Source organism: Dermochelys coriacea, chromosome 7, assembly GCF_009764565.3.
Source record: "Dermochelys coriacea isolate rDerCor1 chromosome 7, rDerCor1.pri.v4, whole genome shotgun sequence".
Classification (NCBI taxonomy): Eukaryota; Metazoa; Chordata; order Testudines; family Dermochelyidae; genus Dermochelys; species Dermochelys coriacea.
The window spans coordinates 7,214,194-7,239,547 of NC_050074.1; the positions used below are offsets into that span (position 1 = coordinate 7,214,194).

The 25,354-nt window shown below is 41.3% G+C and overlaps 1 protein-coding gene and 1 long non-coding RNA gene across 4 annotated transcripts in view; both read left to right on the top strand.

The window, feature by feature from the left end:
- Nucleotides 1–25,354, top strand: part of SLC25A26 (solute carrier family 25 member 26) — a 156,068-nt gene that overhangs the window by 62,523 nt on the left and 68,191 nt on the right. The window lies entirely within an intron of this gene.
- Nucleotides 11,581–12,336, top strand: LOC122460926. Its single transcript, XR_006282550.1, has 2 exons — nt 11,581–11,936; nt 12,149–12,336. It is a non-coding gene; the product is annotated as an uncharacterized LOC122460926 (long non-coding RNA).

Consider the following 25,354-nt stretch of genomic DNA (forward strand, 5'->3'; position numbering starts at 1 on the left):
ACACATCAATAGGGCACCGACACTTTTGTGTTTGGTAACGTGACTTATAATACAGCATTTATATGATTTTATAAAAGGTCAAAGCAAACCATTTCATTTTGTGGGCAAGGAACATTTGACTGCGATGTGGGATAAAAGATGCCTTTGGGGCTATTGTTTTCCTGCAATGCACAGAGAGGGGAAGAAAAGGGAAGTCAATAATGTCACTTTGAAAAATGCTCTGGCTGCGATGATTTAGTTGTGGATTGGTCCTGCTTTGAGCAGGGGGTTGGACTAGATGACCTCCTGAGGTCCCTTACAACTCTGATATTCTATGATTCTATGAGTCAATTCCAACAGGCAATGAATAAGAATGAAGTATATGGAGTCACACATGCTTAAGGCCAGAAGGGACATCAGATTATCTGGTCTGACCTCCTGTATATCACAGGCCCCTAAAAAACACCCAGCCTTGTCCCCACGTCAAGTCTGACCGCCATAATTAGACCCAAGTATTACAGCCTGCAGGAGACTAAAATATTGTGAGCCACAGGCAGAGATCAGGAGGGAATGAGGTGCCGCCAATGCCTGAGGCCTCTGCAGTGTCAGGGAATTGGTTCAGTAAGATATGCCCAGGTGATCCTAGCAAGCGACCCATGCCCTTTACTGCAGAGGAAGCTGACTCCCCTCCTCTCCCCCGGCCCTGGCAATCTGACCTGGGGAAAATTCCTTCCCAACCCTATATATGGCAATCAGTTAGTTAGACCCTGAGCATATGAGCAATTACTAGCCAAACACATGAGAGAGAATTCTCAGTTTGACCTCAGAGCACCAGCCCACCCCATCCAATGTCCCACCTGCAGCTGTGGGCATCTCTAAGGCTTCAGAGGAAGGGACAAAAAAAAAACCAGCCCCAAAACCAACAACCCCAGAATACATCTGGGGGTGGGGGAATTCCTCCTTGAAATATAGAAAGAGAGCATTGATCTGAGTGGGTAAAAATATGTATTTTGATGTATTTGTATCTAGGCACATTCATCTAGTGCAGGGGTCGGCAATCTTTCAGAAGTGGTGTGCTGAGTCTTCATTTATTCACCCTAATTTAAGGTTTCATGTGCCAGTAATACATTTTAACATTTTTAGAAGATTTCTTTCTATAAGTCTTTAATATATAACTAAACTATTGTTGTATGTAAAGTAAATAAGGTTTTAAAAATATTTAAGAAGCTTCATTTAAAATTAAATTAAAATGCAGAACCCCCTGGACCAGTGGCCGGGACCCGGGCAGTGTGAGTGCCACTGAAAATCAGCTTGCGTGCCACTGAAAATCAGCTTGCGTGCCACCTTTGGCACGCATGCCATAGGTTGCCTACCCCTGATCTAGTGCCTGTCTGTAGGCTGGTGAACAGCCATGTAAGCAGGAAATATTTTCATTTGTGGATTGTGTTTAAAAATCAGAAGCTTAATTTTTGCCTTTTTTGTGGAAAGAATTGAGCACAACACAGAAGGATCTCCGACTTGACTTTTCATGTACTTCTACCATGCAATTATGCAGGCCTTCTAAAAAGAGTCTATCACCATTCTGAATAATTGAGTACAAGTCTTAATAGCAGATAATCCCCTTGAAGTTGCTTTTGCACTGCAGTCAAAGGACGGCTTTGTTAAGGCATTACCTAATAAATCAGCTGCTAAATACTGGTAATAACCTGTTTCCCATAGATTGCATTTTAATTGCACCCTAAGCAATATGTTGGCAGAAGACACTTATTGGTGGCAAACTGATGCTTGTGTACAAATCCAACCAATGTGACTAATTAGCATAAAAAGTTACTTTTAAAAGTCTTTGCAGATATCAGAATTGTGTTAATGTGCACTTTTTGCTTATATTTTTCTGATTATCTGAGCAATACTCTCGCTCACACTTATTTTCTTTTGCTTAACATTTTAGTTTAACCACTTGCATGCAGCCCCCTTTGCTATGAAATTGCTATTTGATTTTAAAATATTATATACTTATTTGGGTTCTATGGGTCATTTCCCACATAAACAATAGGAAAAGGGGAAATTTTCCTATGGGATAAAAATCAAGTATTTTGCATTATAGTGTGTGTGAAAGTAAGAGTTTGTTTTGTCAATCTGTATCTGAGTAAATATTTAGAAAAACAAACAGCTTTCTTAATCCCCCCCCACCTCCCAGACATCATTACAGAGGGCTACCATATTTGCCATTTCCCTTCATCCCATTCTCTTCCTCTACAATAAAGGATTGTAGCCATCAAAACTGGCAAGAGTTAAGCATGATAATTAGTTCAATATACTGACCAGTTCTGCGAATTACAAGTTCAAAGCAACATGTGGACACGGATGAAATCAGATTTTGGCATTTCTTACCCTGATTGTTTCAGGATACTCTGCTGGAGCTTCTTTGATGTGTAAATAACTAATGGATTGTAATGCCTTGCTTAAAGTACATCAAACACGTACATGACTTTTGTTTTTAGATGTGGAGCTCATTTTCTAGTGATAGCTTTGAATCAGATTAATAAAATTATCCATTTTTTGTGATTTCATAGAGGATGTGATAAATTCCACCCTCCTCCCCCCCCAAAAAAGAAAAATCTTTTCAGTCTTTATGTTGTAATAGATGCAGCAGATGTGTGCTGGAGCGTTGACCCTAGAGTATTTAAACATACATATTGGTGAAGTCAGAAGAAGCCACATTCATTATTGTTGTTTTTCTGCAACCTGAAAGTAGCCGGTGTACCTCCTTACCTTTTCAGCACTGTCAGACCTGCTAACCAGAATAACTCCTGATTGCTTTTATTCAGCCATTCAGTGGTGTATTCTTTCCCTTGCCCTCCTCCTCTGTGTAACAGGACCTCCTTTATTTTCAGTGGGGATAATTTGCACACAAAATGGCAACCTTCCCCATTTTCTCAATGATCCATTTTAGATCCGAATTGTGCTGTGGATTTAGTTGTCCAGTAATTACTTCTGAGATTACCAAACACTCCATTTGTTACCTGTACGACATAGGAAAGCAGGTCTACAGAGATTAGCTAGGTTTCAGAGTAGCAGCCGTGTTAGTCTGTATTCGCAAAAAGAAAAGGAGTACTTGTGGCACCTTAGAGACTAACAAATTTATTTGAGCGTAAGCATTCGTGAGCTACAACTCACTTCATCGGATGCATTCAGTGGAAAATACAGTGAAGAGATTTATATACACACACAGAGAACATGAAACAATGGGTGTTACCGTACACACTGTAAGGAGAGTGATCACTTAAGGTGAGCTATTACCAGCAGGAGAGCGGGGGAAAAAAACCTTTTGTAGTGATAATCAAGGTAGGCCATTTCTAGCAGTTGACAAGAACGTCTGAGGAACAGTGGAGGGTGGGGGCGGAATAAACATGGGGAAATAGTCTAACTTTGTGTAATGACCCATCCACTCCCAATCTTTATTCAAGCCTAAATTAATTGTATCCAGTTTGCAAATTAATTCCAATTCAGAAGTTGGGGCACAATTTGAGAACACATTTCTTCTAAAATCCTGTGTGATTTCATAAATAATTAGGTGGCTCTCTTTCCCTTTTGTTATATAGTCCCCTAAACGTTACTGTGCATTGTCTGAAAACTAATAACCAGAAGAACAGTGAGCAAAACTCTGCAAGCAGAGAAAGCATTTCAAAATGACGTCTTATTAGGAGAATTAATTTCAGCTTTGGAACAAATTCATCTCACACCTGCTACAGTTGGCAGCAAACTTAGTTTCCATGTTGTAAAGAAAAATAGCTGAACACATCCAAAAAACCCAAACATAGACCATAGGTATATAGACATAGTATGATATGAGGGAAAGATTTTTAACATCAAAATCCTCTTGAAGCTGTCATTAAATACAGAAGAGGGAAAGAAAAAAGCTTAAGCATAGCAACAAAAATAATCACAGGTTTCAGAGTAGCAGCCGTGTTAGTCTGTATTCGCAAAAAGAAAAGGAGTACTTGTGGCACCCTAGAGACTAACAAATTTATTAGAGCATAAGCTTTCGTGAGCTACAGCTCACTTCATCGGATGCATTTGGTGGAAAAAACAGAGGAGAGATTTATATACACACACACACAGAGAACATGAAACAATGGGTTTATCATACACACTGTAAGGAGAGTGATCACTTAAGATAAGCCATCACCAGCAACAGGGAGGGGAAGGAGGAAAACCTTTCATGGTGACAAGCAAGGTAGGCTAATTCCAGCAGTTAACAAGAATATCAGAGGAACAGTGGGGGGTGGGGTGGGAGGGAGAAATACCATGGGGAAAGAGTTTTACTTTGTGTAATGACTCGTCCATTCCCAGTCTCTATTCAAGCCTAAGTTAATTGTATCCAGTTTGCAAATTAATTCCAATTCAGCAGTCTCTCGTTGGAGTCTGTTTTTGAAGCTTTTTTGTTGAAGGATAGCCACTCTTAGGTCTGTGATCGAGTGACCAGAGAGATTGAAGTGTTCTCCAACTGGTTTTTGAATGTTATAATTCTTGACGTCTGATTTGTGTCCATTCATTCTTTTACGTAGAGACTGTCCAGTTTGGCCAATGTACATGGCAGAGGGGCATTGCTGGCACAGGATGGGATATATCACATTGGTAGATACTGGGAATGGATGAGTCATTACACAAAGTAAAACTCTTTCCCCATGGTATTTCTCCCTCCCACCCCACCCCCCACTGTTCCTCTGATATTCTTGTTAACTGCTGGAATTAGCCTACCTTGCTTGTCACCATGAAAGGTTTTCCTCCTCCCCCCCGCCCCCTTCTGCTGCTGGTGATGGCTTATCTTAAGTGATCACTCTCCTTACAGTTTTCAGAGTAGCAGCCGTGTTAGTCTGTATTCGCAAAAAGAAAAGGAGTACTTGTGGCACCTTAGAGACTAACAAATTTATTAGAGCATAAGCTTTCGTGAGCTACAGCTCACTTAATGCATCCGATGAAGTGAGCTGTAGCTCACGAAAGCTTATGCTCTAATAAATTTGTTAGTCTCTAAGGTGCCACAAGTACTCCTTTTCTTTCTCCTTACAGTGTGTATGATAAACCCATTGTTTCATGTTCTCTGTGTGTGTGTATATAAATCTCTCCTCTGTTTTTTCCACCAAATGCATCCGATGAAGTGAGCTGTAGCTCACGAAAGCTTATGCTCTAATAAATTTGTTAGTCTCTAAGGTGCCACAAGTACTCCTTTTCTTTTAACAAAAATAATGTTAACTCGCGGTTAGAAAGGGTCGATGCTCTACATGTTTTTAGATGGTGTTGATGTATTGTGCTTAACTAGACTTGGTCAAATTCAGCTCTGTGGAGGAAGAGCCCCAAACTCTTCATTTTTTGTCCATCTTGTGGAAGTGCTATACAGATTCTTTTATAGATATTTTATTTTAATGCCCTTGTCAGTGCTTGCTGACTGGCTGTAAGAGCTCATATTGCTCACAGAAAGCCCTATACTCAAAAGAAATGCACAGCACCTTTTATTTTCCAAAGCCAGAAACGAACGTTGGCAGCTTCAGTCCTTCCAGGCTGTGTGATTGTTTGGCAGCCTCGGGCTCTATGCCAGTTGCAAAACTCAGTGTCTTTAAGGTTTAAAAATATGCAAGCCTCTTCATTAGTCATTCGGGTCCTTATTTTCTTTGCATGCAGCATTTAGGTTTCAGCTATCACCATTTCTCCCTTGTTTCTGGGAAGGGTCACTTTTACTTTCAAGTCTTTGATGCTTGCTGCATCAGCTTTCTTTCGTGTTTACAGTATATCCATGTAGAGACTCTTTTCATCCATTCATGCTGATAATTCTTTTGAACTTCAGGATAGAATGAGGCTTCCAGAATTTAACTATTCATTTCCTAAGGGAGCTAGAATGATTTAGCAGATGAAACAACTCCCATATTGACCTTGGGTCTGCAGACCCAGCTAGAGTAGTTCACATCACCAAAGGACTCCTTTATAACTTGTTCAGATGATACTTTAAGTTGAGACCCATGACTGAGCTAGCTTGGAGAAGGACGACTTGCTGGTGTGAGAATGAACACCATTGAAATGGTATGGCGAAGGGTCATTCAGTGTCTGATACTGCTGCCCTTCACCGAGATGTTAAAAGGGCACTATAGAATTGGGCTTTCACTTTTCATCTACAGTATTCATTATAAGAAAAGGAGTACTTGTGGCACCTTAGAGACTAACAAATTTATTTGAGCATGCTCAAATAAATGCGTTAGTCTCTAAGGTGCCACAAGTACTCCTTTTCTTTTTGCGAATACAGACTAACACGGCTGCTACTCTGAAAAGTATTCATTATATACACTCCTGCCCTGTTGCAAATGACTGGAAGCCCTCTTTTTTTTTTTTATAGCCTTTAGCATTTGTTCATTTAAAATCAAGTATTTCCACTCAAATAGTATTTTATTCAGGATTTTTAATCACGTCATGACCCTAGTACATCCAGCTTTTCCAGTGAAGCACTTGTGTCATACTGTCTTTCATTCAGACTGTTTGATGATCTGAAACATATATTGTGTCTAACACCTACATTTCCTCTTAGACAAATCTTTAGGAATTTGTTTGTATCTATGGCTCTTTGCTTTTCAATGTTCTCTATAACTTCTTGTTTCAGTTGTAGGTCTTGATCCTGTTCTCCTTCCATCCCAACCTCTTGTTTCATCTGGCATCCATTATTTAGTCATAATGGAGCATGTCTAACTCCAGTTTGGAATGTTTTAGATATATTTATACTTAATATCTATCGGTACTAACAGATAAGTTACAAGAAAAGGAGTACTTGTGGCACCTTAGAGACTAACGAATTTATTTGAGCATAAGCTTTCGTGAGCTGCAGCTGTAAGGTGCAACATGTACTCCTTTTCTTTTTGCAGATACAGACTAACATGGCTGCTACTCTGAAACCTGTCATTAGATAAGTTATAGACATCTAGTGTTGTCAAGGAATGAACTTGGTGGCTATGCAGAAGTGAGGGCATCAGAGAATATCAGGGTTGGAAGGGATCTCAGGAGTTCATCTAGTCCAACTCCCTGCTCAAAGCAGGGCCAATCCCCAATTTTTGCCCCGATCCCTAAATGGCCCTCGCAAGAATTGAACTCACAACCCCGGGTTTAGCAGGCCAATGCTCAAACCACTGAGCTATCTCTCCCCCCGCAAGCATCCCAGCTTTCATGTTGAGATATAACTAGTGCAATATATACATGGGCATTAATAGTGCCCCCTAATGTGGAGTATACAGAGCAGTTCTTTGGGTGATCTTAGAACTTGTTTTCTCTTCTAACTAAGCACTCCAGAATCTTTTAGCACGGAGCGGAATGGGAAGTTGATGACTGTTCAGAAAGAGATGAAGTAGTTAAATGTACGGGGATATGCTGAAAAACATGTCAGAGTGTGGCATATGCTTGAAGCTCGCTATTGCTCTCCAAGTAGAGGTAGCCCTTTCTGGACAGCCAAAGGACTGTAATCTTTCCGGTTGCATTTCTTAAGCCTTTCCTAAGTTGAATGATGCAGTGTGTATATTTATGTAGTGTTTTAGTCTCAGAAGGATACAATCAATAAGACTTCAGGTCGCTGCAAGAGAACTCTGCAGCTTTCTCTAGTTATAAGTTAAGAGCTTTAAAAAAAAATTAGAAAGGAGCCTGAATTGCAAAAATCAGAGCCAGATTTGAACCCTCCCCACCTTTGGGAATATTAAAATCTTTGGATTTGGTCTGGCACATTAGAGAAAGGAGTCCCAGGTGGAATTCACAGCTAAATCTGCTCGTTGTGTTGCCAAGCAGTGTTGCCAACTCTCATGATTATACTGTGAGTCTCACAGTATTTGGTAGTTTTTTCCCTTAAAGCCCCATCTCCAGGAGTCAAGTGAATATGGGAGAATCCTGACTTTTGTTTAAGCACACCAACACATTTCTAGCCTTATGGTTGGGAAGAAAAGCTTGAAAAATGAACTGAGTGCTATTCTTAAGGCTCAAACCCCGAAGACAAAAGGAGCTCACAAAACGGTGTGGCTGGGCAACAAAATGGCAGATGAAATTCAGCAATGATAAGTGTGACTGGGTGCCTGGATGGGTCATGCTGAGAATGCCCTATTTTTTGCAGTCTGGCCTGAATGAGGCAGACAATCCCCCAGACTGGTGGTTTATTGTATACTTAAATTTGCCAAGTGAGTTTCAAAATAGTTTCTGCAATACCACACAGGTTAATGAGAAGCCAAACAGTCCCCATTAGGTTTCAGAGTAGCAGCCGTGTTAGTCTGTATTCACAAAAAGAAAAGGAGGACTTGTGGCACCTTAGAGACTAACAAATTTATTAGAGCATAAGCTTTCGTGAGCTACAGCTCACTTCATCGGATGCATTTGGTGGAAAATACAGAGGGGAGATTGATATACACACACACAGAGAACACAAAACAATGGGTTTTATCATACACACTGTAAGGAGAGTGATCACTTAAGATGAACCATCACCAGCAGCAGGGGGGGAGGGAGGAAAACCTTTCATGGTGACAAGCAAGGTAGGCTATTTCCAGCAGTTAACAAGAACATCTGAGGAACAATCCCAGCCCTTGGTTCCCATCTGGACAGCCAAGTCTAATATAGTGAAGGGTTATTGGAAATCTGATTTACCATATGTGAGGTTCACAATCCCAAAGGACCAGACACTTATCCCCAGGTCAGTATGATTCTCAGATCTTACCCAATAATAACACTGATGCCAGTCCTTTAGTAACTAAAAGCTAAAGGTTCAATAATAAATGGAAAAAAGGAGAGAGTTGCAAATGGCTAAAAGATCAGTATACCTACAAATGTGTGTAAAGTCCTTTGGTCAATTTCATATCAGAGATGGTGAAGCTGCTGATTTGTAAAAGTCTTTCTGGAATCAGTTTAAAGGCTTATAGTTCAATAGGCAGTCCAGGTGTAGAGTCTGTTCAAGTCCTTCCATGCATTTTCTAGGGTGTTCCAGATCTCCATCTTACGACTTATACTTTCCCTGTTCGAAGTTTAAGCAGAGTAGAGACGAAAGAATCATGCCCAGGGCTCTTTATCACTCTTCTAGCAGGCTGACAAGCCTCCTTACAGAAATTGTCACAGCACGGCCTTCCCCTGAGAACGAATAGGCGTTAGGCAATGCAGATTTTTGCTTTGACGCTAATCTTCTATTTTCCTATGCATACACAGGTAAACTAAAAGAAAAGGAGTGCTTGTGGCACCTTAGAGACTAACAAATTTATTAGAGCATAAGCTTTCGTGAGCTACAGCTCACTTCATCGGATGCATCGTGAGCTGTAGCTCATGAAAGCTTATGCTCTAATAAATTTGTTAGTCTCTAAGGTGCCACAAGTACTCCTTTTCTTTTTGCGAATACAGACTAACACGGCTGCTACTCTGAAACAGGTAAACTAGTTACGTTCATTCACATAAGGCAATTAGCCCATACTTCTTTATAGCATAGATAGTTAAGCTGACTGCAATGTAGATAATATTATTAGTCTCCTGAAGTATTTTACATAACCTTATTTTAAGGTTAACTGGACACAATCGCATATGTAATTAAAGCAATTAAGAGATGAAAGGGAATTAACATCTACAAGCTAATTTGGTTACATTGTTAAACTTCTAACAGGATAATGGTAAATACAGACAAAGACAACTAGCATCTACTCTTGATTTCTGTTACTACAAATAAATGGCTTAACAATTGCTGCTCTAGAACTTCTCTTTGAAATTCACATATAAGTAGATTGTCTTGATTACAGGTTTCAGAGTAGCAGCCGTGTTAGTCTGTATTTGCAAAAAGAAAAGGAGTGCTTGTGGCATCTTTAGAGACTAACAAATTTATTTGAGCATAAGCTTTCGTGAGCTACAGCTCATCCGATGAAGTGAGCTGTAGCTCACGAAAGCTTATGCTCAAATAAATTTGTTAGTCTCTAAGGTGCCACAAGTACTCCTTTTCTTTTAGTCTCTAAAGGTGCCACAAGTACTTCTTTTCTTTTTGTCTTGATTACATTTCAGTGCCTCTTGTTAAGTTGTTATGGGTCATACACAAGTTGGCCAGTACAAAGTAATGCACATTGGAAAAAGTAACCCCAACTACACCTATATAATGGTTCTAAATTAGCTGTTACCGCTCAAGAAAGAGATCTTGGAGTCATCATGGATAGTTCTCTGAAAACTTCCGCTCTATGTGCCTGTGATGGGGTTGGAACTCACCACTGCAGCACCTCCTGTTGGTACCTCCAGGAAATTAGTTCAGTCCATGTGGAGCACCCTCTGCTGGTGGTGTCCCATCTGTCTCTCACCTTGCTGGCATCTGGACCCACGCTGCTCCTCACTTGGCAGCCTCCTCTCCAGGACACTGCTCTCCGGCAGTGCCCCTAGTCTACGCTCACCCCCTTCCGGGAGGGTGGGAATTAACAGCAGTCTTTTCGCTTCACCCCAGCCTCAGTGACCAACCACATCCCCAAAATCCAACCCCTTCTATTAGGGGTCGGGTGCAGTCTGCTATGGCCATGTCTAACAGCAAGGTGGAGTACAAGGGGGAAGCGGGGGGGGGGGCCCAGGCCTGCCCTCTACTCTGGGTCTCAGCCTGGGACCCTCTGGCGGCAGCCTCCCTTCTCTCCTTCACTCCCCTTGTCCGCCTCTCCTCCCTGGGCTGCATCCCCTTCAGCCCCCTTGCACCTTGTGGGCCCTTCTAACAGGGCCTGTAGCCTGGCAGGTATTGGGCCGGAGCTCTCCTCAGCTACCCCAAGCTGTGGTCACGTCACGTCACGTCACGTCACGTCACGTCACGTCACGTCACGTCACGTCACGTCACGTCACGTCACGTCACGTCACGTCACGTCACGTCACGTCACGAAACAGACCTTCTCCCTTGAAGGTCTGGGAGAGACTGACTGCCTCTTGCCTGGGCAGCCTTTATATAGAGCCTACCCTGGCCCTGATTGGCTATCTAACAAGCCCCCCCTGACTGGCTGCTGCCTTGCGCAGCTGCTCTGGCCTGCTATAACCCAATCTGGCATGGGAGTGGGGCAGCTGCCCCACTGCAGTGCCGTAGTAGTCAAAAAGGCCAACAGAATGGTAGGAACTATTAGCAAATGGATTGACAATAAAAAGAAAATATCATAATGCCATTATATAAATCCATGATGCACCTACATCTTGAATACTGTGTCTACTTCTGGTCACCCCTTCTCAAAAAGGGTAAAGTGGAACTGGAAAAGGAGAAGGGCAACAAAGATGACCAAGGGTATGGAACAAGTTCCATAGGAGGAGAGGCTAAAAAGATGTTCAGCTTATACAAGAGACGATGGGAGTGAGTCAATAAAATCATGAAGGGTGTGGGAAAAGGGAGTGGATGAATGCTGTTTATCCTTTCGCACAGTACAAAATCCAGGGTCACCTGATGAAGTGAATAGGCAGCAGGTTTAATACAAACAACAGGGTGTGTTTTTTTTCATGAAATGGACAGATACATCATTTTCATGATGTGATGTGAAGGCCAAAAGTATAAGTGGGTTCCAAAAGGAACCAGATGAGATCATGGAGGATGGGTCCATCAATGTCTAGCAGCCAAGGTGATCAGAGTATCAGCCGTGTTATTCACAAAAACAATGAGGAGATGATCAGAGATGCATTCCCACGCTCAGGGCGACCCTAAACCTCTGACTGCCAGAAGTTCTCCAACATTTCCCTGTTCTGTATGGTCCCCCTGAAGCTCTGGTACTGGCCACTGTTGGAGACATGATATTGGGCTAGATGGACCAGTTTTTATATGTTTTTATGTTCTAAAAAGAATCCCAAATTTTATTTTTAATCTCAGGAATTGAAAGCCAATCTCATGATTTTTTGAAGCCTGATTTAGGGTGTTTGAACACTTAGCGTTGGCAGTATGGAAACTGACACAAGGATTACAGGCCTAAAGGAAGGTTTCCGAGTAGCAGCCGTGTTAGTCTGTATTCGCAAAAAGAAAAGGAGTACTCGTGGCACCTTAGAGACTAACAAATTTATTAGAGCATAAGCTTTCGTGAGCTACAGCTCACTTCATCGGTGAGCTGTAGCTCACGAAAGCTTATGCTCTAATAAATTTGTTAGTCTCTAAGGTGCCACAAGTACTCCTTTTCTTTAGGCCTAAAGGAAGTTACTCACAGAACTGGGAGTAGGAGTGGAAGTTGGGAAGTTCATGGAATCGCAGTGGGCCGTTAGAGCCTATTGTTCTGAATGCAGCCATTTGGGAACCAATTAATCATTCGTGTAATGTTCCAAGTCCCAGAGAAGGGGAAACACGACAGGCAAAAGAAAAACCAAGCAAAAAAGAAACAGCATAAACAAATGTTTTTAAATTAAAAAAAAAAAAAAGCTTCAGGATGGACATCACAAGGGGAAGAGATGTCACTGAGCTTCCAATTTGCAGTCTCTCTTATTCTATTTGTACAGCACCTACCATGATGATTTCCTGGTTCATGAATGGGGGCTCTTAGGTGATATGGTAATAGAATAAATAATAAATAGTTTTACTGTTTTAGTATTTTATAACTTGAAAGTATCTGACTACACCTATTGTATAGTTCTTGATTGATTCCCTCTCCCTCCCCCACCCCAGTGCCAACCTGATTTTTTTCTTTAGGTCAGAGGCACCTTTGGGAATTATCCAGTCAGTAACCCAACTCTGGCCAACCCTGGCAACATTACAGCTTTCCAAGTGTAGTCTTTAGGCAAGGATGAACACATTCCTCAATCCATTGGGCACAAACAGGCTTTTCTTCAAAATCAGACAGGCATACTTTCTAGTTCTCCTGCCTTTTTTTTTTTTTTTTTAATTCCCTTGGATTTATTTATTGTGGCCAATGCTAGGAAAATTCTACCCTTGTTTATGTTTTGAGTTACTCTATACATCTTTTCTAGTACAGAGTCATGTTCCAAACTGTACAGTGTTCTGTTTTGTGTTAGAATTATAAAATCACAGAATATCAGGGTTGGAAGGGACCTGAGAAGATCATCTAGTCCAACCCCCTGCTCAAAGCAAGGGCACACTGTTGACTCGTATCCAGTTTCTCGTCCACCGTAACCCCTATGTCCTTTTCTGCAGAACTGCTGCCTAGCCACTCGGTCCCTAGTCTGTAGCAGTGCATGGGATTCTTCCTTCCTAAGTGCAGGACTCTGCATTTGTCCTTGTTGAACCTTATCAGATTTCTTTTGACCCAATCCTCTAATTTGTCTAGGTCCCTCTGTATCCTATCCCTACCCTCCAGCATATCTACCACTCCTCTCAGTTTAGTGTCATCTGCAAACTTACTGAGGGTGCAGTCCATGCCATCCTCCAGATCATTAATGAAGATATTGAACAAAACCTGCCCCAGAACCGACCCTGGAGGCACTCTGCTTGATACCGGATGCCAACTAGACATGGAGCCATTGATCACTACCCAATGAGCCCGACGATCTAGCCAGCTTTCTATCAACCTTATAGTCCATTCATCCAGCCCATATTTCTTTAACTTGCTAGCAGGAATACTGTGGGAGACTGTATCAAAAGCTTTGCTAAAGTCAAGGAATAACACGTCCACTGCTTTCCCCTCCTCCACAGAGCCAGTTATCTCATCGTAGAAGGCAATTAGGTTAGTCAGGCATGGCTTGCCCTTGGTGTTCTCTTTAAGAGACCCAAACCAGTGAGCTACATAGTGCTTAATGACCCTCTGCATCAATAGTTTTGTTCTTTGGGGAGTTTGAAATTGGTTCTCATCTGAGCATGTGAACATCTATACTGTGTCTGATGCCCTCCCCGCTCCCTGTTAAATTTGTTTGTGCATTGGCACCAACAGCGGAGAATGTAAAACCATCGCCTAACATCCCAAGTGACCTCAGCAGCAAGCTGCGTCCAGAAGTTAACCAACTCTGGCTTCAGGATTCTTGTGCATCAGTTAGGCACCTAAATAAGAGACCTGGTTCTGATTTTTCCCTCCTCCCTTCCCTCACAAATGCTGAGCATGCGTACTTCCTATTGACATCAGTGGTAGATTTAGATGTTCAGCATCTTCAGATATAATTAAGCCACACATTTAGGTATTTAAACATGGATTTTGCTGTATGTGTTATAGGTAAATGAGTTAACTTTTCACCTCAGTATTTAAGAGTATATATTTAATTCTATTTAAAGCTTTACATATTTAAATATTTAAAGCTAATTCTCCCATAGCTGAATTTTGTTCATTTGGAATTTTATATTGTTTTTGCTTTTCCATTTTATGGGTTTTTTTTAAAAAAAATTCACCCCCCTCTGGCCTTGCTTTAAATCTGCACTTGGGTTCATGGTTAGAATATCCTTCTTGAATTGTGGGACACAATTATCTATTTTGGAGTTTACTGTAGCTAGATCCATACAGCCCAGCCAATGCACCTGTTCTACAGGGTAAGTGTCTAATAGAGGAAAAACATACAATGTCTTGAAGAGAACATGTTTAGGACTCTTTTCCAGTTGCTTCAATAGCTTTCCCAACCATTGAACAGTCATAATAGGAAAACATTAACCTCAGGTTCCTTTTTTTAGACTGTAAATTCCAAACCTTACAGACAGGTCTTTATTAGTTGCTTTGCCAGCTGCTGAAAATTTCTGAGTATTAAACGTAAATGTTCTGTATCTCTTGTGATTAAACTGATTAAATATAAACAAAGAGACTTCTTTTCTCTTTGCCTAGTGATTTTGCTTTACATCTAAAGCACCTTAAAAGAGAGGGGAAAATCATCCCAGATTCTGGCCCATGTATCTGAGGGGAAAGGGAAAACAGCTGTTTCTAGTCTCAAATTTGGTGCTGAGATTAAAGCTATGCATGTGACTAAAAGGTAGCACTGATATAGTCCCGTTTCAAACGGCGCTACGTTAACGTGATTTAGGTATAGTACGCGCCAGCAATGTCTACATGGGGCAGTTAACACGCAACATGTTGGTGTGGTCTACAGTTAACACCCCTGTAGACTGCACTGCTTCACTGTGCAGACAAGCTCGCCTTTGTTAAGCAATTACATTTTCACCTTGAGATACTGTTGGTGGTGAGTAGAGTACCTGGCGGTGCTATTGAAGAGTGTCTTCCGACACGTTCATAGGATGGAATGAGGTATAAAGTCCTGGATCCTAGTGTCATGCTTGGCTGTGCTGCTTATCACCAAGACAGTCTGGAACATGGAACCATATGTTTTGGTTTGTGCTGACAATCTCTCAGCCTGCTTGTGAGACGTTAACCTGGAAGTTGGGTGGCCAACTAATGGCTTTTTTGTTTTTTTATAATATTGGGATGATTAAATTTTTTTTGAATCACCAGCCCAGGGAAACATTTTAACAGATAATGTACATATTTAAAGGAGATCCTTTTCTTTTCTACGGAGGACTAATGTGATCTTGATCCAAACCCTTTCTATTTTTAATCAGCTTTGAAGCCCCATGGCTTTAAGGCTTTCAGCAGCTGTTCGTCGAATGGCTTGTTGCCAGTCACCCTAAGAGATTCCACTCCCATTAGTTCTGAGGGCTCCATAAGCATAGCAGAAATGCCATTCTGTGGCAAGGAAATTTTTTAAAATTTTCTCTTCTGAACCAGAAGAAGGCTCCACAGGTGGTGAACCTGCAAAATTCCCAGAGCAAGCCCCGCGGGACTGGATTTTAATAGAACCCTACATAAAGAATATAGCTGTTTAATGGACACACGCTGAATGATAAACTACAGGTTCTGTATTTCTACCGCAATCCTTTTAGTTTTACATAAATATGTTAGCCTGTGTCTAGAGTATTTGGGTATAATCTCTTAGAATGTTTCCATGTTGCATCATGGACCAATGATCTTACTGTTTTAAGCACCCTTATGAAGTTTTCACCATTCATTTTCAAGTCTAGGCTACAGTGGCAATGTTTTTTGTTTCCTCTACTGTTTTGTTAATGCTGTGGTATTTTTGCTGCATTTGGGGTGCTAGCATGTTTCCATATGAAATTCTGAACAGCGAGTTACTTCCATACAAGCTAGCATTTCCATACATTTCCCCCTGTTCTTACATGTCATGCGTTCTGCTTTTCAAGGTCAAAATGCCTCTCCTCTACTTAAAAATGCACCTCTGCAGTTCAGATATAATATTGATAAATAACCCATTGAATCACCAGTGTTTCATTAGTTATTGCTTCTGCAGTGAAATATGTACCTTTCCTGTACTAATGAAGTGTAGCTGCATTATAAGCATAAGGTATCAATGGAAATCTTATAATGATTTAATGTTATTTACTCAGTCAATTAAAACCTTATCTTACAGAAGTGATGCAGTTGTAGCCGATGGAAGTCATTGGTCTTTGGATCAGGCTCTTGATGTGGAATTAATAGATGGAAAAGAAACTGAGTATTTCTGAAACAATCAAATATTGTCATGAGGTTTATCTTTTCTAAGGGAGACGTTAAAAATACATGGGCTGTTGTCCAAATACCCGTGGGGATTAATGAGTTTGAGGTAAAATATTGGCATTTCTACAACTTTTCAATGATTAAAAAGAACATTCCATTTTAAAAGTTCTTAAGCTTATCTACATGGATGTTCTTTCAATAATCATTATGGATAGATTGCGAATAACCAAATTATTTACAATTCTAAGATAGAGCTTTCCTCTTCCCCCAAAAGGTATGAGACCAGCTCTCTAGCAGTAGATTCCATAGTTTATTATATTCAAATTCCTGAAATAGCAAGAATGAAGCTTGTAAAAAAGAGGATCAGGCTGCTTAAATGTAAAAGAATTTCATCTTTTTTTTATGTGCAGAGGACTGTAACAGATCCATCCCATGGTGTGGCAGAACTGGTAAATCTCTGTCTCTGCAGTGAACAATGTTTTATTTTAGATTGATCACATCTGTAGAACATAATTGTTATCACAAATGCTTGAATGGGTGTGGAAACCTTTTCTTCGAATGCATCTGGTCCTTGCTTTTTTGGTCTTAAGCAGTGGTGGTCAGGCTCTGTGTAAATCTGTCAATATTATTTATACCATGTGTGATCTTATTTCTGACGATAAGTACTACCATTTTATTTTATCAAAGGTGTTTCTGTGATTAAATTTATATTGCGGCTCAATAACAGTGCAGAGAACATAAAGCCTCCAGTGGGTTTTAGTTCTGTTTGAAAGTGGATACCAGAGCTGCACTTGGTATTGGAGACAGTAAAATTGGATAGCGTTTTCTGACCATAAAGCTTTTTGCTCAGTCATTTCCTTACTTTCCCCATGACCAAAATGGAAACTATTTTTGGACAAGCATGTTCCAAAATATTTTCTATGATTACAGAGTTAAACATAAAATAAAATACCCAAGCTCTTCCTGTACTAACAGGAGTTATTCTGCCCCCAAAATTCGTGCTGACTTTAAAGTGAACTCCTTGCATACTCCTTTCCAGGCAACTACACTGGCTCTCATGTAAAATATCTCCAAGAAGCATATTAAATGTGCACATGCAATTAGCAATACATTTTCTCCACATTTGTTTTTTTGCATGATGGTATTCCATGAAATGCCAAACTTTTTTCTTAAGAGAAAACTAGGAGAGAATGAAATATTAGAGTTGGACTTTGAGAGCAAGGAGAAATAATGGTGTTTATGAAATATTAGCATATTCTATTAAATGACCAAAAAGGATCAGCAGCTGGGCTGTCCTGAATGTGGGTGCAGAATCCACATATGCAATTATAATGACACATTATGAATTGCAGTAATTAAATGTCTTGGATTACATGCACACAGAGACATTTAACTTTTTATAACTAATAAGAATGAGCACTTTGCACCTAAAGTTATCAATGAATGCCTGAGTATCGGGCATCACTGCCTGGTGAACCTGCTTTCCCAAAGAGTCATTTGAATCATGATTTGGGGTATCAAAATGTGTATTTCTCTAGGCATAACCTTTGTGCCAATAATAGCCACAGCCCTGAATCATTTCTGATGATAGGTGTCAGGAAGAACAGCTGGTGTCTCTCGAAAGTAGTCCTTCCTTTGGAGAACAGATCCAGTATAGATTAAGACCAGTCACACTCCAAGGACAGGTATGTTTGTAGTGTACATTCAATTTAAGTCTTCCCTATGCTTTGAAGAGGCTTATCAACATATCCGGTTTGTCTTCCACCACCTCCTCATGCTGTGGTCCTTCTGCTGTAAATAGAGTTTTGCTGGAAGGCCTGCTGAATATTTAGGTCACATTATAATTTTCTTTTCCATGTTTGTTTCTTTTCTGCTATGGGATACAGACTTTCTCTCTGCTCCAGAACAGAAACAAAGAGTAGGATACTCTACTATTTTGCTCTCTTGGGAATTCTGCCTTTAGGACAAAGCTCTTTCACCAGCTTTTATGAAGTACTAGATGTTTAATTCTACCTCTAGTGGGTACAACTTGCCTGTGGTGCAATTGGGAATGGAAATTAGCACATCTTTTCACAGATCATGCTAGGGGGCTTTTTGTGTTTCACCAATATCTAGGAAACTTGCTTTAAAAAAAAGTACACTAAGAGTTTGTATAAAAAGAAAAGGAGTACTTGTGGCACCTTAGAGACTAACACATTTATTTGAGCATAAGCTTTCCTGAGCTACAGCTCACTTCGTAGTTCACGAAAGCTTATGCTCAAATAAATTTGTTAGTCTCTAAGGTGCCACAAGTACTCCTTTTCTTTTTGCGAATACAGACTAACATGGCTGCTACTCTGATAAGAGTTTGTAGTGCACTGGAACTCTCTCTCACTCCAAAATAACGTTAAAAATATTGTAATATTTTACTCATTAAGGAACATGAAAAATGTTAATGAAAACAAAATAATCTTGAGTTTTTTGGTTTTGTTTTTCATACCGTCAGAAGTCTCAATTGTAGAATCCTGGGAGTTTTTTTGAGGGACCAATTTAGTAGCAGCTAAAATTTCACTCACGCAGCTGTCTGAAACTACAGCTGTGCAGCTCCCCTTCCTGAAGGGTGGCGTTCATTGGCTCATTAATTCCAGTTTATAAGCCTATTTTGTAGCTAATTCCTTCTGTATTATTCTGATGGCATGAGCCTGGTGAAACATTAGTGGAAGGCCAAGGGGCCAAGTTCTTGTTTCATTAGTGCTTTGAGTGCTATTACTATCATTGTAAAGCCACTGGAAACCCAATGTTCTTGGAAAAAATGGATGTGTTACATTTGGCAAGATGGGTTTTATTGGGCTTTTAGATTTCCTGTTTATCTTCCCCAACAAACCTTCTCCTCCCTACTATTCTGTCTGAACTAAGTCAATCTCTTGTTCGTCTTTTTATCGAGAAGGCAATGACTTGCTTCGAATTGGAGCCTCAGAAAGTAGGTGACCAAAGAGTCATCACCGAAAACTCCTTTAAGACTTCATCATGCAGTCTTAATTTACCTAGAGGCACTTGGGTGCTATAGAAAACCCCAAGTGGATAGAGAAAGAAGATACATATTTTGCTGTCATGAGGCACAGGAAATGCTGGATCTAAGGACATCCGGATTTGGCCCTTCATGACTTTGATAATCAGCTAAACAGGAGATTTCGATCACATTCGTGTCACTTTAAGTTTCAATCAAAGCAAACTCAAAAGTCCGCCAACGTTCCTTGAATTTCCCTTGTGCTGGTGGAGTACAAGGTACATGGCGAATGTTCTGCCATAAGCCCTTTCCCTTCTATATCGAGGGAAGTGCAGCTGGTGATCACAATTGTAGCGGTAGATCATGGAAAGGGAGGTAGGTCTCTCAGGTTGCAGGTCCCGAGGCCTGATGTACACTAGGAAATTAGCTTGGCATAACTGCATCGCTCAGGGTTGAACCAACCTAAACCAACCTAACCCCTGGTGTAAACAGCGTTAGATCAGTGGGAGAATTCTCCTGTTAATCTAGCTTCTGCCTCTCACAGATATGGAGTACCTATGCTGATGGGAGAACGCCTCCCCTTCGTGCATGCAGTGTCTTCACTGAAGTGCTTCAGTGACACAGCTGTGCCAGCACAGCATTTTAAGAGTGTAGACTAATCCTAAGTCATTTGAGGGTGCAAACTAACACCATTCATTCCATCCAGAAGTCAACGAGCAGTGAGTGCAGCTCAGGAAGCCGCTGGCGCATGTCCTTAGGTTGTGGATAGGCCACTTAACAAGGAGGCAGATGCCTCGGAAGAAGTGTTTTAAGCTGTTTTGTTGTCAGCGTGCGTTCTAATTATTGAGTTGTTGTTCATTATTTATATTATGGTAATGCCTACAGGCCTCAGAAAAGGTTAGGGCTTTACACACAATAAAACTTTCTGTGGTGAATCTAAATAGACAAGACAAAGGGTAGGATAAGATGATGCAACTTACAAGCACTTGGAAATGATGCACACAGAGGTTGATTGGCTTGCCCGCAGAAGGCCTGTGGCAGAGTTGGGAATTAAACTCTGGTCTCATGAGTCCCAATCCAGTAACTTAACCACATGGCAGTCCTTCCTTCTATCTCTATCTCGGTTTCTCATTGACTAATAATTGTACACACACTTTTTGTTTCACTTCGATAGTGTTGAGGGTGAAAACTGTCACATTTGATAGTTTTCAAAACTAATTGTTACCACTGTGTGCCTGTGTTACTTTTCCCCACCATCTTCCAGCCACAGACTAACACAGTTTTGTGGCTCAAGCTTCGTACAACATCACATCTGAGGTTGCATTGGTTCCGAGGGCCTTGCTTTTTGCAGACTCTTAAGGCTGTGTTTGTTTCCCACAATTTTCTGCGTGTTTGTCTCAAATGAACCATGAAATGATTCAGTGCCAACATGTGGTTTTAATAACTGAATGTGGGCAAATGAAAGGATGGTGAATGTTCAGTTTAACTTTTCCAGCACACAACATGGGTTAAACTTCTAAGTGGGTTTGTCTTGCAATATGTTGTCAGAGTTGATTAATTACTCTTGGGTTATGCAATGTTGAGGATGAGCTTTCTATGTATAACTTCCAGTGACTGTTGATTGGTTGAAAATCCCTTCCTTAATCAAAGGCAAATTTGGTGTAGCGGAGAGCTCCACTCGGAAATAAACAAGCACATCCATTTAATGGAAAACCACATCAGGCCTCCACGTCTCAGAAACTGCCTCCTTGATGGCAGTCTTTAGTGGAGAGGCCCAGGATGTGAATGAGCAGCACATAAACGGAATGACTCTCTCATCTGCGGAGTAGGGGTAATGCAGGGAAGATTTTGATGCTGACAAGCTGCTGTTCCTGTGCTATAGATAGACTGAGAATGTGTGGAACCGGTTTCTTTCAGGAAAATGTAAATAAATGCAAAACAAATGAAAAAAAGGATTTGTGCCTTGTACTGTTACTCGATAATCCATTCAGATGCCCTTATGAAGCTTTTCAAAAGCAGGTGGTTGTTCTGATATTTTAGAAATATTAGGCCCCGACTCCCCTCCCTTTGCTTGATCATTGGGGTTAGATGGTAACATCCCAGCAACCTGAGCCCTGACAGGATCTTTCTTGGATGTCAAACAAGGAGAGTTCCCATTAGACTGTTTTTCTGACTCCACATTCCTCCCTCGTTTCCCCCAAAATAAGAGCTTAATTGTGGTTCAGGCTTCACATTGTTTCACTTGCAAATTCTGGTTTAAGCCTGTTTAGATGGTAAAATGCACAGTGAAGTCTGCCTTTAGCCAGTCTTTGAGAGGGGTGTGTACAGGTGTATAAAGACTGGAAGTGCTTTGGGGGCGGGTAAAGCAAGAAAAAATGTGTGTGTGTGTCGGGGGGGGGGGAGATCTATTGAAATCAACAAGTTCCGGGATCCAATTATAAGGCCCTAAATTAGCAAGGCATTTTAGGCTGATTCATAAGTTCTGTTGTTAGTGGGACTTAAGCATATGCCTAATGTTAAGTATGTGCTTAGATTGTTGAACAGAGATGGACTGCTGAATCAGGGCCATCGACTGAACACAGAACAAAGGGAGGGGACAGTTGCTGTAGCATGGGTGAGTTTAATAAGTCATAGTGTATTAGGTAATATGAGCTGTAGTATTCATAATTCTTTTCTTTTTAAAGTAAAAAAAAAAAGTCATTATATAAAGTGTAATTGGGAAGGCCGCTGGACAGTCGTAGGACAAGAATGATGGCTCCAGGATTCCCTGGCACCAGCACACGGCTTTCACTCCTCAGGAGAGGGGGAACTAATGGGAAGAGAAGGTGAGGGAGAACTGCAGTGCAGCAGGGTGTCTCTTATTATACAGATCCTAAGTAGTGCTGGGTAAGTTGGTGTGTTCTGCAAAATAATGGTAAAAGAGAATACAGAAAGCAGGATGGATGATGGCGATTTTATACAGAGGACTCTCCGAGGTCTTGATTGCCATGTTTGCTTAATTGGTAGAAGAACTACCTAGCAAGATTTCTTGGGTGTACAAATGAAACAAAATGACAGAACAAGGTTGCTCTGTTAGGCCATGATTCGGCAAAGCACTTGCATGCCTAGACCCTGCTCCTGCTCCAATTGACTTCATGGTGTAGGAACAAGAGCTTAATGAGGCTACTTACCTTACCTTAAAGTTAAGCACGTGCATAAGAGCTTTGCTGAATTAGGGTCTTATGTGGCTTGTCTTAAGCTGGCTGTCCAGTTTCCCAGCCTCTAATGTCAAAATGGAAGAGGTAAGCAGACTGGAAATTGGAGAAGAGGAGAAAAGAAACCAGGCTGGAGAAAAGAAACCAGGCTGGAGAAAAGAAACCAAATGGAATTTACTATTAGTAGAGCAGAGGAAAGCAGCTCAGCATTTATGACCTATTGCTAATAAAGTGTGTAGTACAGAATGCTGGTCAGCAGCTACTAAACAGTTCACTGTGGGGTTCTTACTCCATCCTCTCCCCCCACCACAAGTGATCCTTTTGTGGAGGTATCCTTTTTAGTATTTTCTATAAGCCCCTACTACCTTTGCAGTAGTCAAGTACATGTGGGCTAAAATTTCAGAAGTCCTGTCCCTGGGTCATGCCTCCGTTTCTTTGCTGGCTATAGAAATCAGTCACGAAACTTTTTACCTTCAATAACCCCTTGTTCAGGGGGACTTTAGACTAACATAAAAAAGTAGTTCTTGGCTTCAGTTTTCTCCTCACTGGAGTCTTATTTTTTTTCCTCGTCTTTTCTCGTCAGTAAATGGCTAGCAGCCCCTCTCGCCTTTCCCGGTTCAGCTGCTCTGCCTCCATCCATGCTGGGATTCAGTCTTTACCTGCTCCCTCTCCTTGTCAGCACACTCTTCCCCTTCCTCCTCCCTGCCCTGGAGCCAGGCTCATACTGTGGGCTCCTCTGGTCCAAAGGCAGATACCAGGGACCCCTGGCAGTTCTCTTGGGTTTTCACTGTCAGCTCTGTGCCCTCATTCAACGCATGTCCCCATAGAGGCCTGTTCCACCTCCTCGGGGTTCCTTCAGCCTGTAACAGCCACAGAGAGAGCCATCCCCTCCCCAGGGCAACTTTGTCTTTATGCTATTCTAGGAGTCTCCTAATTCAGCTGCTCCATTACTAATTATCTACAGGGTAGTACCTGGTTGCTCCCAGGTATCGCATTCCCGACAATATCATCATGGGCCAGGTAGTCTCTGATCCTTCCTGAAGAACCACTGGCCAAAGAATGCCTGCACCCCTTTCCTAGCCATTGTAAAGTGCTGTGCCAAGAATGGTCAAGGCACTAGGAGAGTAGCAAGGGATTAAAAGGGAGTCCAAAATCAAATGTAGAGTGAACCTAAGTTCGGCAATTGAAGTGTGAAGAGCCAGATCCTTGGGAATCTTACAGCTTACAGTCAGTTCTAGAGGTGTGAAATTATAGCCAGCTACAGCGTGTGTTCTCTGCCCTAGATCTCTTTAAAACTTGCCATAAAGTATTAATACCGTTACCATAGATGAGGTCCATATCACCATCCCTCCAGCTGAAATGAGCAGCAGCTTTCTTTGGAGTTCCTTTCTTAGCACGGTTCATTGAACCGGCCTTAATAGGGGGTGGAGTGGGGGTGGGATGAACGGATTGCTGTCATTAATTCTCTCTATACCAAAAATGGATATGAACAGTTGTATGTTCACAATGCACCTAGCCACACTGGCTCATTGCCTAGATGCATACAAGTCCTCTGACCCTGTTATTGTTTTTCCTTTCCCAACACATGGACCTTGTTCCTTTATCAAAACGAGAGAGTTCAGACTGCCACAGCACTTTCCTTTCTTTAGGCTGAAAAACACATGAATTGCTCACTGTTTAAAATACAGAACAGCTGGTGAAAAAACTGATTATTGTGCAGTTTATATTGATATCCTAGTGAAAGTGCAGAAAAAGGACTAAAATTCTTTTAAAGCCATAATCACCAGACAGAACTACTAACATATTTTCAGAAAATATATAGGCATCTAAATAAGTGGGCTGATTTTCAAAATTGCTGGACACAGAACAGCTGGTAAAACTCCCTTTGATTTTTACCAGGAGCAGAATTAGGTCAACACTCTGTGTTTATAAGGTGAAAGGGAGTTATACTCATGCTGACCCCACAGTCTACAGGTGCTTTGTTCCATAGTGCACATACAGTGTATATGGCACCGATCCTGAATGGGACCTTTTCTTAAGTAAAGGCTGCAGGATAAGGTCGTGTGTTTTCATATTCTGGAAGGAAACATATTGCTCTGTACTACATAATTCTCAGGTTGTTGTAGATAACACCTGTATTCAGTTATTTTATCTCTACTCATCGAGGTATATCTTAAAGGAGCTGTCACGACCATATTCATATGCCTCTGAGGCGTATCCTGAAGGTAATTGATTACCTAATAAAATATGCATTGTGACAGTAGGTGGAATTTGGGAGTTTATTTGCACCCCTTAAATGAGGGTTTCTAAAACTATAATTACTCATGAAAGGAAGAAATGAGCTCTGTCAGTGGTACAAATGATTTATAGGAAAAACTGTCCCAGAGGTGGCACGTGCACTTGCAGCTTCTGTACTGCCTTGGAAATGAAATTTCCCCCTCTCCAGTGTGCTGTGCATCCTGGTGCAAATCCTTAAGTCTGGCCGAGCTGGGTGTGGCACAGAGGTGGCCCAAAGCAAATTACAGCTGTCTGCCATCTTGGCTGTTCACTGTCTCTGTGAGGTGTGGGGCAAGGCATCAAGCCAGAGATGCTAGTGGCATCAAAATTGACAAGCAGCTGACAAGTCCAACCAGTTCCACTGGCTGAATTTGGCAGAGAGATAATCAGTTACCTTGAATAAGGAGAATATCGCCGTGTGCTTAATTATAGAAGTTCAGAAGGCCCTATGCCTGAGACATTTTGCGTGGGTGTGTGTGCATGCATACGTTTTGAAAGTCATAGAGATTGGAAAT